Source organism: Stegostoma tigrinum, chromosome 12 (genome assembly GCF_030684315.1).
Source record: "Stegostoma tigrinum isolate sSteTig4 chromosome 12, sSteTig4.hap1, whole genome shotgun sequence".
Classification (NCBI taxonomy): domain Eukaryota; kingdom Metazoa; phylum Chordata; class Chondrichthyes; order Orectolobiformes; family Stegostomatidae; genus Stegostoma; species Stegostoma tigrinum.
Window position 1 is genome coordinate 65,223,255 of NC_081365.1, and position 12,962 is coordinate 65,236,216.

At 40.6% G+C, this 12,962-nt stretch overlaps 1 long non-coding RNA gene across 2 annotated transcripts in view; it reads right to left on the reverse strand.

The window, feature by feature from the left end:
- LOC125457275 (uncharacterized) overlaps positions 1-12,962 on the reverse strand; it is a 120,908-nt gene that overhangs the window by 71,443 nt on the left and 36,503 nt on the right. The window lies entirely within an intron of this gene.

The window sequence follows — 12,962 nt, forward strand, 5'->3', positions numbered from 1 at the left end:
TTTTATAGAGGTGTTCAAAGTGACATAGGGTCCAGTCAGAATAGAAAGAGACAATCTGTTTTCTATGGGAAGGGCCTAGGAACCAGGGGACACCAAATTTTGGGGGATTAATAACAGAGCCAAAATCAACCAAAAAAAATTCCTTGACACAACAAGTGGCTGGAATCTAGAATGCACTAGTTCAGAAGTTGGTGGAGGTAGATTCAATGCTGGCTTTCAAAGGGGAATTGGAGACACAGCTGCAGCTAAAGAATGTCCAGTGTTGCTGGGAAAGGGCAGAGATATGGGGAAAAAAAAATGACTTGATCTTACAGAGGGCCAGGTGAGGATCCAACAGGCTGAATAGCCTTCTTCTGTGGGGTAATCTTTCTGATTCATGCTTTTTGTATCAAACTAGAAATGTTAGTTTTGTTAAAATAAATATGAGGTACAGCAGTGATAAAGCCCTAATATACCATTGAAGCACAAAAAATTACCGTCAAATTCTGCATCGCTGTGCGGAATTTGTCTTTGATATGCAAAGCAAATTACTGCATATCTGATGTGGCTATGAAATGGCAGGCGTGAATCATTGCGTTGTTGAAGTGGATGAATGTCAAAGCTATTCTCTTCTGCTGATTTGAAGTGTGTTCTGTTTTAATTAGCAGATGTGGCAAGATCAGTTTCAATCAACTGAAACATCTCACACCTTTGAGATGGAAATAAATTATTTCACTTCATCTAATTTTAATACTTGATCACATTTTACAATCAACTGTTCATGATTATTTAAAGCTAAAATTCCTTCTAAATGAATGTCTTCAGTGTAATGAGACAAGCGAACAGTAGTTACTTACATTGTCTGAGTGGATCAGAGTTACCATAATGACACATAATAGAGATCATTTGGCCCTTTTAAATCAGCTTTCAATAGGAATTTGTATCTCCTCCACCACATTGTTTAACTGTCCTTTCATTCAGTTAAAAGCTTCCATTACCTTACCGAGAAATCCATGTTGTTTAAACAGTCTCTTTAAACAGTTCATATCACATGTTAAGCCTGGCTCAGAAATCATTTATCTCAATCCGGACACTGTGGGATCAAATCCTCATCCAGAGATGTGAGCACATCTTTCAGTCTGACACTACAGTTAAGTGCTGAGGGAGTATTGCATTGTTGAAAATGCCAAATTTCCAGGCAATACACATCTGATATTTGTTTTTCTACTCTTCATTGACTTCATCGACAGAATAAATCACAGCTTAAAAGCTCACTGCAGCCTCCAAAACAACTGAACCATGCTGTTACTTCCTCTTTAAGCTTTAACTTAAATACCTGCAACATTATGACAGCTCCTTATATTTCATTTCTGTTCACTTTATCCCATTCATGCCTGTCTCAATGACTTTTCATCAAAGAGCAAGTTCTATCTCTGTCTTCTCCCATTCTGCTGCTATTCTTGTTATCCCAATTTCTGATAGAAAGAATGTACTCATGTCTATTTTAGCTCTGATATCATCAAATTTTCCCACTCAAGATTGCACTTTAAATATATTTCACACCCACTAAGTTCATCAGTTAACTTTATTACTTTCATGCCCTTGATAATACTTGGGGAATTTTCAGCGTTTTGTCAACCAAAATTAAATCTGTCAACTTGGATCACCCCAGCGACACCATTTTGACAACTTCAATATTCACAATCAGCCATAAATCAATTAAGCATTCTGAATTTATGTTATTGTGCAAAACAGGAAAGTTCTTTATAAATTCAGTGACTTTGAAGAACTTTGCAATTGGACCACTCAAGTCTCTGACCTTTTGCCATCTCCTCCCACCGTATGGTTTTACCTAATAACTTTAGTTATAAGATCCAATAGCTATCAAAAATAAATTTTGATTTGCAACGAGTAGTTGAAGAAGTAACACATCACTATTTCACATTTTAAAGTGTTTACTGTAAGCAAAAGCACCATTGATGAGGTATTATGTTTGAATGCAACAAATGCCTTAAAACATAGAAAGAATACTCCTCAATCCACTCAAAGAATTTCATTTCGCAAATATATTTACACTGTCCTTTAAATTTTCTGAATCTCAATCCAGAATGTCTTTTAGCCCTGATGGTTTGTTCCTGTTCTCCTCTTTTCTCAGTCTGATAGTTTACAATCTTAAAAATATCTTGCATTAAGAGTTTTTTCTTCCACCAGAGATGCTTCTTTGATTCTAAACTGAGCAATATTATCTCTGATACAATTTTTCCAGGCTAGTTTTAAGTCCGCACGAATTTTGTCTTTTCGATCAGAGTGTGAACATTTACCCACATTCCTGGCAAACCACACAGACTTTTTGGTCTCCAGTTCCTTCATCTCTCCTGGTTTTACACTGACCAAAAACAAACCTATATTCATTGATATTCTAGGAAAAACCAGAACCTGATCTTTACAGTAGCAACCATCGGTTCTGAGGAGGAATCGCCAGACCTGAAACGTTAACTGATTTTTTTTCTGCACAGATGCTGCCAGACCTGCTGAACTTTTCCAGTAACTTTGTTTTTGTTCCTGATTTATAATATCTGCAGTTCTTTTGGTTTTCCATTACAATGGCTACCTCAACGTCTTCCCTGTGACAATATGAGTCACGTGGGCCTTGTATCTAACAAGTAATGCTTGTTGTCTGCCTTTGAAAGTCCACTCCCAATGGACAGTTGGAAGCAGAAGTGTTTACAACCTGTTCTCAACCATTCACAACATTTTTGTGGAAATTTCGAGACTCAATCTCCACTACAAGCATGCAGGTTGCTCCCATTGTCTCTTCATCTTCCCAGGTAAAACAATTTAAGCTTTTTCTTGATTTCCAGCAGTCGTCACCCAGATGTGTGCTTAGGTAGGCTTCAGAACAGATCACATGATCTCCTTGATCATATCTTAAATTTAATGAATCAGTTCTGAAAGATACCACTCACACAGATCTGATAATTGCAACAATATTCTTTGACACTAGTTCTTACATTTAAGTTACTTTCTCACTAATAGTCTCTTCCGAACCGGGTCTAAGAATAACCTTTTACATGAATTCATTGTCTTGCAGCAAGTGACATGCTTGAAGAACACATGGGCTGGAGATAGGATTACAACCTTCAGATATTAATTGCCTGACCTCCCTTCCCAACAAGAATTGATCTCTTGAGGGAATGCTTGATCAGACCATTCGCATATTAGTAATTAGCCAACTGGGAAAACGTTTTAATGCTTTTTAAGGCAATAACAGCTTGAAAGTCCATTAGTTAACATTTATTACCTGTACACCTTTACTTCTTTCTCCTTTTTAAGACCCCCTTAAAGCCTACATTTTCAAGATACTTTTAGTCTAAGGGACTGGATATCAATGTTTTGTCTGATTATGCTGTTGTGACGCTTCTTGGGATATTTCATTGTGTTAAAAGTCTTATGACACTTAAGAGATTTAATTAGAGAGTGGAAATAATTTAAATTGAACAGAATATTTTTGACAGATAGTTCATGGTGGCTGTCTGCTGTGGACTCCGGTTGCTTCTTTAAAAATACTTTAATCATGAATAACATTGAAACAACAGACAGTAAAAATTTCCTAAATTGTTCAAACCTATAGGGAAGAAACTAGATGAATCCAAATGGGAGCAGATGGACAGGAACATCTGGGGAAATGCATAAATTCCAAGTGGGATTTACAATGGGAGAGCCGACCTCTTAAATCCTAGGAAGAGACATCACCAGACATGTATCTATGCAACTGATGTTGCAGATGCTGCACAAATCAATTTTGTGATAGAATAAGCATTGATGAGCTGAAATTCAATTTTTAATAAAATTAAGAATATTTATTTTCTCCATAGCTGACCACATACACATTAATCTGGAGACTGAGATAATGATACACATGATTTCTGGAATTGTGATCCAATGAGAAGATCAATTATACTTAAAATCAAATATTGTCTTGTCATTTGAAGAGACAATTCCACCTCCTCTTCCCCCACCACTGGATGCAATGTTAATGTTTACTTGTTAAAAATATGGGTGCAAGAAGCATATTCCAGCCCATTATTTTCTCTATGTTGATTTTACCCGTTATGGCAAGGTAAATGATCACATTACTTCATGACCCTCGGTTATGTCTTTTAAAAGACATCAGAGATGAGGAATAATTTATTCACTTAGATGGCAATGAACCTATAGAATGCTCTACTGCAGAAAGCTGTGGAACACAAGTCATGACGCATTTAAGAAATAAATAGAAATGAAAGATATTGAGGAAAAAAGGGAGAATGCAAGAGTATGCATTGAGACAGAGGATCAGCCATGATCATGTTGAATAGTAAATGGGATTAATGGGCCAAATGGCCTACCTCTGCTTTTGTTCTTTTGTGTTTCTAGAGGTATGCTGTAATAGCTTCTCTAGCCTGAAAGTTGCCTGATAAGGAGGTTCCTGCCTATGCCCAGTATAAATCATTCTCCAAGTCATTCTGTTTGTACAGTTTTATAAAAACAAAATGGAATTCCTGCTGAGCTCACTCCTCAACTCACAGAAAGCCTGTCCTACCACATCTTCATAATCACCTCTCTTGGAAGATGGGATCCAAATGACAGAGCGTGTGTTGCAATAAGTATTACTTATTACGAATATTGATACTAATTTACTAGGTGGGAGGAAGGACAAGTTAGGGAGGCGGGGATAAGCTGGGCTTGTTTTGGGATGCGGTGGGGGAAGGGGAGATTTTGAAGCTGGTGAAGTCCACATTGATGCCATTGGGCTGCAGGGTTCCCAAGCGGAATATGAGTTGCTGTTCCTACAACCTTCGAGTGGCATCATTGTGGCACTGCAGGAGGCCCAGGATGAATATGTTCCTTGTCTGCTTTCCAGAGGGATCACTCTCTCTGTGACTCCCTTGTCCGCTCCACACTCCTCACCAGCCACACAACACCCGACACTATTCCATGCAACCACAGGAAGTGCTACACCTGCCTCTTCACCTCCCCCCACCCACACCCATCCCAGGCCCCAAGTAGACCATCCACATCCAGCAGATGTTCACCTGCACATCTGCTAATGTGGTATACTGTATCCACTGTATCTGTTTTGGCCTCCGCTGCATCGGGGAAACCAAGCGGAGGCTTGGGAACCTCTTTGCGGAACACCTATACTCGGTTCGCAACAAACAACTGCACCTCCCAGTTGCAAACCATTTCAGCTCCCCTCCCATTCCTCAGATGACATGTCCATCATGGGCCTCCTGCAGTGCCACAATGATACCACCCGAAGGTTGCAGGAACAGCAACTCATATTCTGCTTGGGAACCCTGCAGTACAATGATATCAATGTGGACTTCACATGCCTCAAAATCTCCCCTCCTCCAACCTCATCCCCAAACCAGCCCAACTTGTCCCCACCTCCCTAACCTGTCCTTCCTCCCACCTATCCCCTCCTCCCATCTCAAGCCCCATCCCCATCTCCGACCTACTAGCCTCATCCCACCCCCTTGACCTGCCCGTCCTCCCTGTACTGTCCTATCCCCTCCCTAACTCCCCACCTACACTCACCTTTACCGGCTCCATCCCCGCCTCTTTGACCTGTCTGTCTCCTCTCCACCTATCTTCTCCATTATCCATCTTCTATCCACCTCCTCCCCTATTTATTTCAGAACCCCCTTCCCCTTCCCAATTTCTGAAGAAGGGCTTAAGCCCAAAATGTCAGCTTTCCTGCTCCTCTGATGCTACTTGGCCTGCTCTATTCATCCAGCTCTGCACCTTCTTATCCCACACTTTAATTAACCTGTTTGAAACAATTTCCTTTTGAATCCAGCAGTTGTCCAAACAGTTGGTTCCCTCACTTGGAATCAATGAGCACTGGTTGCTGACTGGATTGCTGTTACCAGTTGGACATATTTGATCCTGCTTACCAAGCAGCTTAATTTTCCCATTTGTGGCCAACTTCTTCCACCTGACAATAACGTCGCTGCTTTAGCACATGCTGATCATGATTGAACCCAGTTTCTATAAAAGTGAATTCGTGAACCAACCTCCAACAAATCGAGGTCTTGTGCATTAATATGATGACGTTCAACAATGACAACTGGTGAAGTGAATGTGAGCAACACTGATAAGCAGCAAATTTCAAACTAGACAACACAATTAAATTAAGCATTGCAGAAACCACCTAAATAAGCACTTTCTTTACAAAGTTTCCTGCATATAGCCTATACTGCCTCATCTTTTTCCAGGAAACATTGCGTTTTTGTTAAAATCCCCTATTTTATCAGAAGCAGCATTTTTCATAATCTTTCAACCTGTCTCGACAAGCTTCTGCTTTTGAGCCCTGGATTCCAAACTGGTGGAGGAAACATATTGGGCACAGACAGAAGAAAAGAAACCTTATCTGCCAAAATTCCACTGTATCATTGATTTCCACCAGCTGGTGCCTGGAAGAATAGTAGGGTTGAAGTCACATTAGTCCAGGGTGCTGATGTAAAGGGACATGGGAGTAGGAATTCTGTTCAAGTTGTTCCCACTTCTAACCTTGAAGATAGTAAGAACTGCTAATGGAGTCCGAGAAAACACAGTTTGGAGCTGGAGGAACACAGCAGGCCAGACAGCATCAGAGGAGCAAGAAAGCTGACATTTCGGGTCAAGAGCCTTCTTCAATCCTGACCCAAAACATCAACTTTCCTGCTCCTCTGATGCTGTCTGGCCTGCTGTGTTCTTCCAGCTCCACACTGTGTTATCCCACTTCTAACATGTTGGCCCCACCATTTCAACCAATGCTGAACATGCTGTCATGTCGCTGATAGCCATGTCTGCTCTGCACCGATGCAAGTAGAGGTGTATTTAGTCAAGCCATCAAAGACCCAAGCTCAGTAGACTGTACTCAAAAGCATCTGATCAGTCAGGGCAGGGATCTAGGCAGTTTTCCCTTCCCTTCGTTGAAACCATATAGCATGCACATGATAGAAATAATAGGAAACATAATTTAAGGCTGTTGTAATTCACCAAGAATATACATACGGGTGCTTAATAAAAGTGTTATGTTGTTGATTCTTTTTCTCATAAAACCACACCTAACTTATTGATTAGAACAGCTTCCACATGTTACTTTGTTGTGCCCCAATTATCAACTCTCCTTTTCACTTGTTTCATATTGAATACCAATGCATGCTAAAACCCAATGTGCAGATGTACACTGAGTGGATGAATGCTTAAAGAACTATTTGGTGCAAATGGAGAGGACCTGTTTCTGTTGATAGATGTAAGCTGCTTAGAATTCTGCTTTAATAGTGTAAAGTAGGGGCCCTATCTTCATCTTCAACTACCTCTTCTTCCTGCTCCTCCTTCATGTTTCCCTCAATCACAGGTGAGCCTCTTCATCTCCTCTACTTGTAGCCCTCTTGACTATGGAATGCTGTGTAGGATACTTGAGATCCAATCATCCTGGCCATCGTAGCTGGAAAGTACTTAGCGGCTCTTCAGGCCTATCTGGGTACCTGAGGTACACAGTCAATGTAACAATATAAGTTTGATGACCCACCTTGTGCTGTGCCTGCCCATCCTGACTTACTCACCCAATCTACCTATTCACTATGAACGCCTTTGAGATTGTCAAATGTTGTATCCACAAGAATACTCACTCCCAGAGGGAACAGCGACATTAGCTGTAATTAATGATCTTTTATTTAGATGGGACGCATACTAATTTAAGTTTCCAGCTGAGCTGCTGCTTAAACTCAATGGGTAGTAGATGTTTGGGACTCTCTTTCACAAAATTGCAGTTGATGCTAGAGCAAGTCTTAATTTTATATCTGATATGGATAAAATTTCATTTAAGCTAAGCCATTAAGGGAGGCAGGCCAAAGGAAGGTATATGGAACTAGGCCACAAATCTCATTGAATGGCAGAACAGGCTTGAGGGGCTGAATGGTGTATTCCTGTTCCTATATTCTGAACTCTCATCAATTTCACTGCACAGGTTCCTGAACACTTGGGAAGCCTCTGTTGATCATGAGAAATAAAGTTCAAAACAATTATGTTGTATTCATTCAAGAGTTGTGGGCTTGGATTGTAAGGCCAGCATTTATTGCCAATACTTAATTTTCCTGGAAAGGGGTGATAGTGATCTGCCCTCTTGAATCACTGCAGACCTTGGGGCTTAGGGACACTGACAGTGTAGGACAGAGTATATATACAAGTCCTGTTTGTGAGTGGATTGAAGGGGAACGTGTTTATGAAAACTATTTGGTGCAAATGGAGAGGACCTGTTTCTGTTGATAGATGTAAGCTGCTTAGAATTCTGCTTTAATAGTGTAAAGTAGGGGCCCTATCTGATGGTGTTCCCATAAACCTGTTGCCCTTGTCTTTCTAGTTAGTAGAGCATGTGCGTTTGGAAGTTGCTGTCAGCAAATCCTTGGTGAGTTGTTGAATTGCAACATATAGATGGTACACTTTGGTGCCGCAGTGTGTTAGCATCGAAGGTCATTATTGTTGATGGTGGCAAATGGAATGGCAAAAACCTGATTAATGTTAATTAAACCAATAATTACCAAACTTCTTGGATTGTCCAAATCCTCAACTTTGATGTGTAGATATCTTGGTATCACATAAACACACCTCAGGGTGGGGGTGTATTGGAATCAGATTGTGCTTCTGCTGTAAAAAAAATGACAACTTTTCTCCCACTCAACTACACCCAAACCACCTACTTGGGGGTTAAAACATTCCCGAAAAGTGTGTGCTTCTGTCCAGATGCTGAATGCCACAACATTATACACAGTATTATTGCCACTGTTGTGAAATCTATTTGGTGCCTTATTAATTTTACAACAGGTTATTATTTTTTAACAGAAGAAAAACACTGCTACCTTTTACACGATGAAGGATCAATGAGACAGCAGGAATGTGTTTATAACTTAAGGTTCTTATGGTGCAGTGATAATGTCCCTGCCTTTGAGGCAGCAGGGCCTGGTTCAAGTCCCACCTGCTGCAGAGATGTGTAATAATATCACTGAACAGGTTGATTAGGAAGTATTTGCAACTTGTAAGTAGTCAAGTCGGCGATTTCTAAATTGCAGTGAAAATGTAGCATGGTGTTTTCACATTCCATTTTGTCAAAAAAAACTCCTTGTTACAGATAAACCTATGGTTCAGGTATGGATCATGTATAATCAAATATATGGCAGCAATGGCTTGAAGAGCTGAATAGCTTTCCTTTGTCTGTATTAGAATAATTGTGCAACTACTTAAATTTTAAAGATTTTGCTTAAACCTAATTCGAAATGAATCCAGTCTTTTTTAATCCCTGACTATCATAATATGGAACGATAAATCACTTCTGCCAAAACAACTCTCTTTCACTTAAACAAGAATTTATTGCAATGATGAAATTTTTGCTCGAGCATAAAACCACAAAACTCTAACAAAGCTTTTGCCATTAAAATGGATTTTTTTTATGTGCCATGCTTGCTTCTGAAACCCAATAGGGCTCCGCTGAACCTCATTAAATTTTTCATGTGCGTAAAACTGTGCTTCCACTTGTCATTGCAACAGGATCTTTCTATTATTTTTTCACATTGCCACATTCTTTCCTTGTTTATTGTTCTTGTGCCATTTGCTGGCTATCTTTCAAGGAAAAGAAAGAAATGTGATTTCACACCCTATGGAGCAATTGGCAATTACTAGCTCTATCCAAAAATTGATAAATTATGTCAGTTCTGCAGCCCCACTGTTTTTCCCATTTTCATTGGATTACATCTCCGGGGGCTAAAACCACAACAAACCTTTAAAGTGCCTGAAAATTAGATGCTTGCTCCTTTGCACAATTGTCGAGCATTGTTGTACGTTCAGGGCAGGCTTAATATAATTCTTAGTAACTACTGCTTACCAAACTAACAGAACAGTACAGCATAATATGCAAATGGTCCCGTTATATTTTGATCGAACAGACAAATAGATATTTGATGCACTTATAATGCACCAGTTTGTTAAAGAGATGCCACTTACTAGACACCAACACAAAGTTGGTTTAGAGTACAGTCAAAAAGGGTTACCTCTGCCCCTGAGCCTGACTTAGTGTGAAATTGTAAAAGGGATGATAATGAGTTTTCTGTCGACTTCACACCCACCAACACCACAAAATTTAGGAGAGATGTAGAGCTCTTGACTTGCAAACCCTCATTTTACACTATCATAAAACTCCCTCTAGGGTAGAAACTATATACCTTTGATCACATCTTTAAATCATAAGAGTGACCATTGCAGCATCATGCTGTAATGAAAGCTGTGATTCCAAGGAAATAGAAACAAGGGGCTGAATTTTGAGAAAAATTGGCTGAATGACAATCTCAGGGAGGTTTATGGAAGGTTTCTCTCTGTGAGCTCTAGTGAGTTACTTCATGCAATTTTGCACTTCTGACCTCATTACATATACACCACGTCTCTATGGCATCGCTCTTGCTCTATCTTGCATTCGCCAGCAGTGGAAATACTCTGTGCTGCTGGGAAGTTCTGAGGTCAGTCACTGCCAGCTGTGATTAGCCCTTCACAGAAGATGTAGTACAAGAGAAACAAAAACAAGAAGCATCCAAGAGATATAGGTGGCACAGGTGACACTTCTTTACAAATGGAATCTTATGTTAAGAAATGTATTGCTTTATATTGTTACCTCTCTGACCGACCGCCTTTGCAAATACGGCTGCTTGAATCAAGCTCCAAAGGCTGCCCATTCTTAGTGCCATACCCTGTAAGATTCCAGTGGAAGAGCCATGCTTTCCTAATGCCCAGAATATTTCATCATTGTTGAAGGTGTGAGTGTTGAAATGCCTTGAAGTTATTGAAAACTTTTATTTTATTTGAAAACCAAAAAGAGCAAAAAAAAATCAAACAGGTAAAAGCTGCATTTGCTTCTAGAGACAAACAGGCTGCTTGCCTTTTAATCAAAAAGAAATTTACAGTCAATTAATGATCATTGCTCCCCCCATACATCTATTAGAACTGGGTGTCATTAAGTCCTGTATGAGTTTTTGTGCCTGATGTTGCCATGCTGTGAGCTGTTAAAGGTAATGTTCCACTCTGTTTAGAGTGTAGTGCAAGGATATCCCATCTCGCTCCTATCACTGACTCACTCCCTTTGTACTCAACCCTCCTTCCCCCTACTCCAGGCTAACCCAAGTACTGTAACCTCATCTTTAAGTTGACTACGTCCTGCTCTACCACAGCCCCAGTTTTGGAATACGCTGCATCTGTGCTTGGCTTCAGTCAAGGAGTTTTGCAATGGAGCGTTGGCCACAGAGTGTTGCTCTTGTCTCTAAAGAACCATCTTTGTAAGGCATCAGCCCTTGAAATGAAGCAGGAACATTAAAGTTCTCAAGGATATAGGCATCATTGTAGTGGTAATGTCACTTAGCTAGAAATCCAGAGATCCATTACAAGCTCTAGAGACATGGGTTCAAATGCCATCATGGCAGATGGTTTGAATGCAGTAAAAATCTGCAATTAAAACAAGTTTAATGGTGACCGTGTAGCCATTGTCGATTGTCTTAAAATCCATCTAGATCATCAATGCCCTTTGAGAAAGGGAGCCGTTCGCATTTACCTTGTCTGGTATGTGCAAAACTTCAGATCCACAGCTATGTCATTGACTTAACTGCTCTCTGAAATGATCCTAGCAAGCCACTTATCTCAAGGGCAATTGGGGATGGGCAATATATGCTGATATAGCCAATTGCATCACATCTCAAGAATGAGCACAAGAAAGGTGCATTGAAATATTGTGGGTGTAACTACACCCAAAGGACTAAATGAAGGTGGTACCAGGTGCAGCCCAATTGTCACAGACAGCTTCTACATTGATGGAATTGAACCCTTTTCTGCTGGTGAAGTCATATGATAGGGCACTGTCAATACAACGTGTGCACAGTCCATAGCATCCTACAACTATGAGAAGCCAGCTGTGTTGACAAAGCCTACTGCCCAGTCTGCAGCACTGAGCTTGTCACAAGGAAATGAGATGAAGTGCTGTGATCTGACACAACCAGCATTAGTAACAGCCTTGATATATTTGTGGGTTGAGGACTGAGAGATCTCATGCATAGGCCCCCAGCAGATTCTCAGAAACTGCCAGTGATGCAAAAAATGAGCTTAGCTGTCACTTTTGGTTCTCCTGGGATGGAAGGTTGCCTACTCCTTCAGACCACAGGTCCCATCCAGCAGATGACATTGTTCTGTGACAGTGACCTGGGAGATTCTCAGTCGGTAGTGAGTCTGCACCTAATTCATTTAGAGAAAATGACATTGAGAAAGACAGACTCTTGGCCTCCTATACATCCTAAGGGGATATTCAGCAGGAGTTTTCTTCATGTGGAGGCTGCTCTAAAGGTTACTGCTCGTCCTGGGCTTATTGGTGCATCTTGTCCTCTTCCCTTTATCTGTATATTTGCAACAGCTCAATCACAGCAATGATAACCCCCGCTGAGGCTGGACCCATTGGTCACTGTTCCAATGTGTAGGGAGCATCAGGAACAGAACAGGTCCTTAGTAATGCGAATGGTCAGTATTCACAACACATGCACATTACAGTTTACCATTGTCCTCCATACAGTGAGACATGGAGGATTCTGACAAGGAGGGTCATGGAATGCCTCTACATAGACCTTTGACTTAGGGATTTTACTCTGATGAATGCAGCACAAACTATGCCACACAAATAGAGTAGGTGATTATTGGTGCTATATGATTACTGACATCTTGTCCCCCTCACTCCAAATTCCCCACATCACCAAAGAAAAGCTACACTGTGTATATGAACATGTTGACTAGTACAGCTCAAGGTGAGAGGAAGTCAACTTTGTGCCCTTGTGCAGCCTGAGACATTGTGAATTGTAAACCCAGGTAACGTATCTCAGGCTTCCTAGGTTAGCTCCAGCTCTCAGAGATGACTGTGATCTACCAGTGGCTGAGTA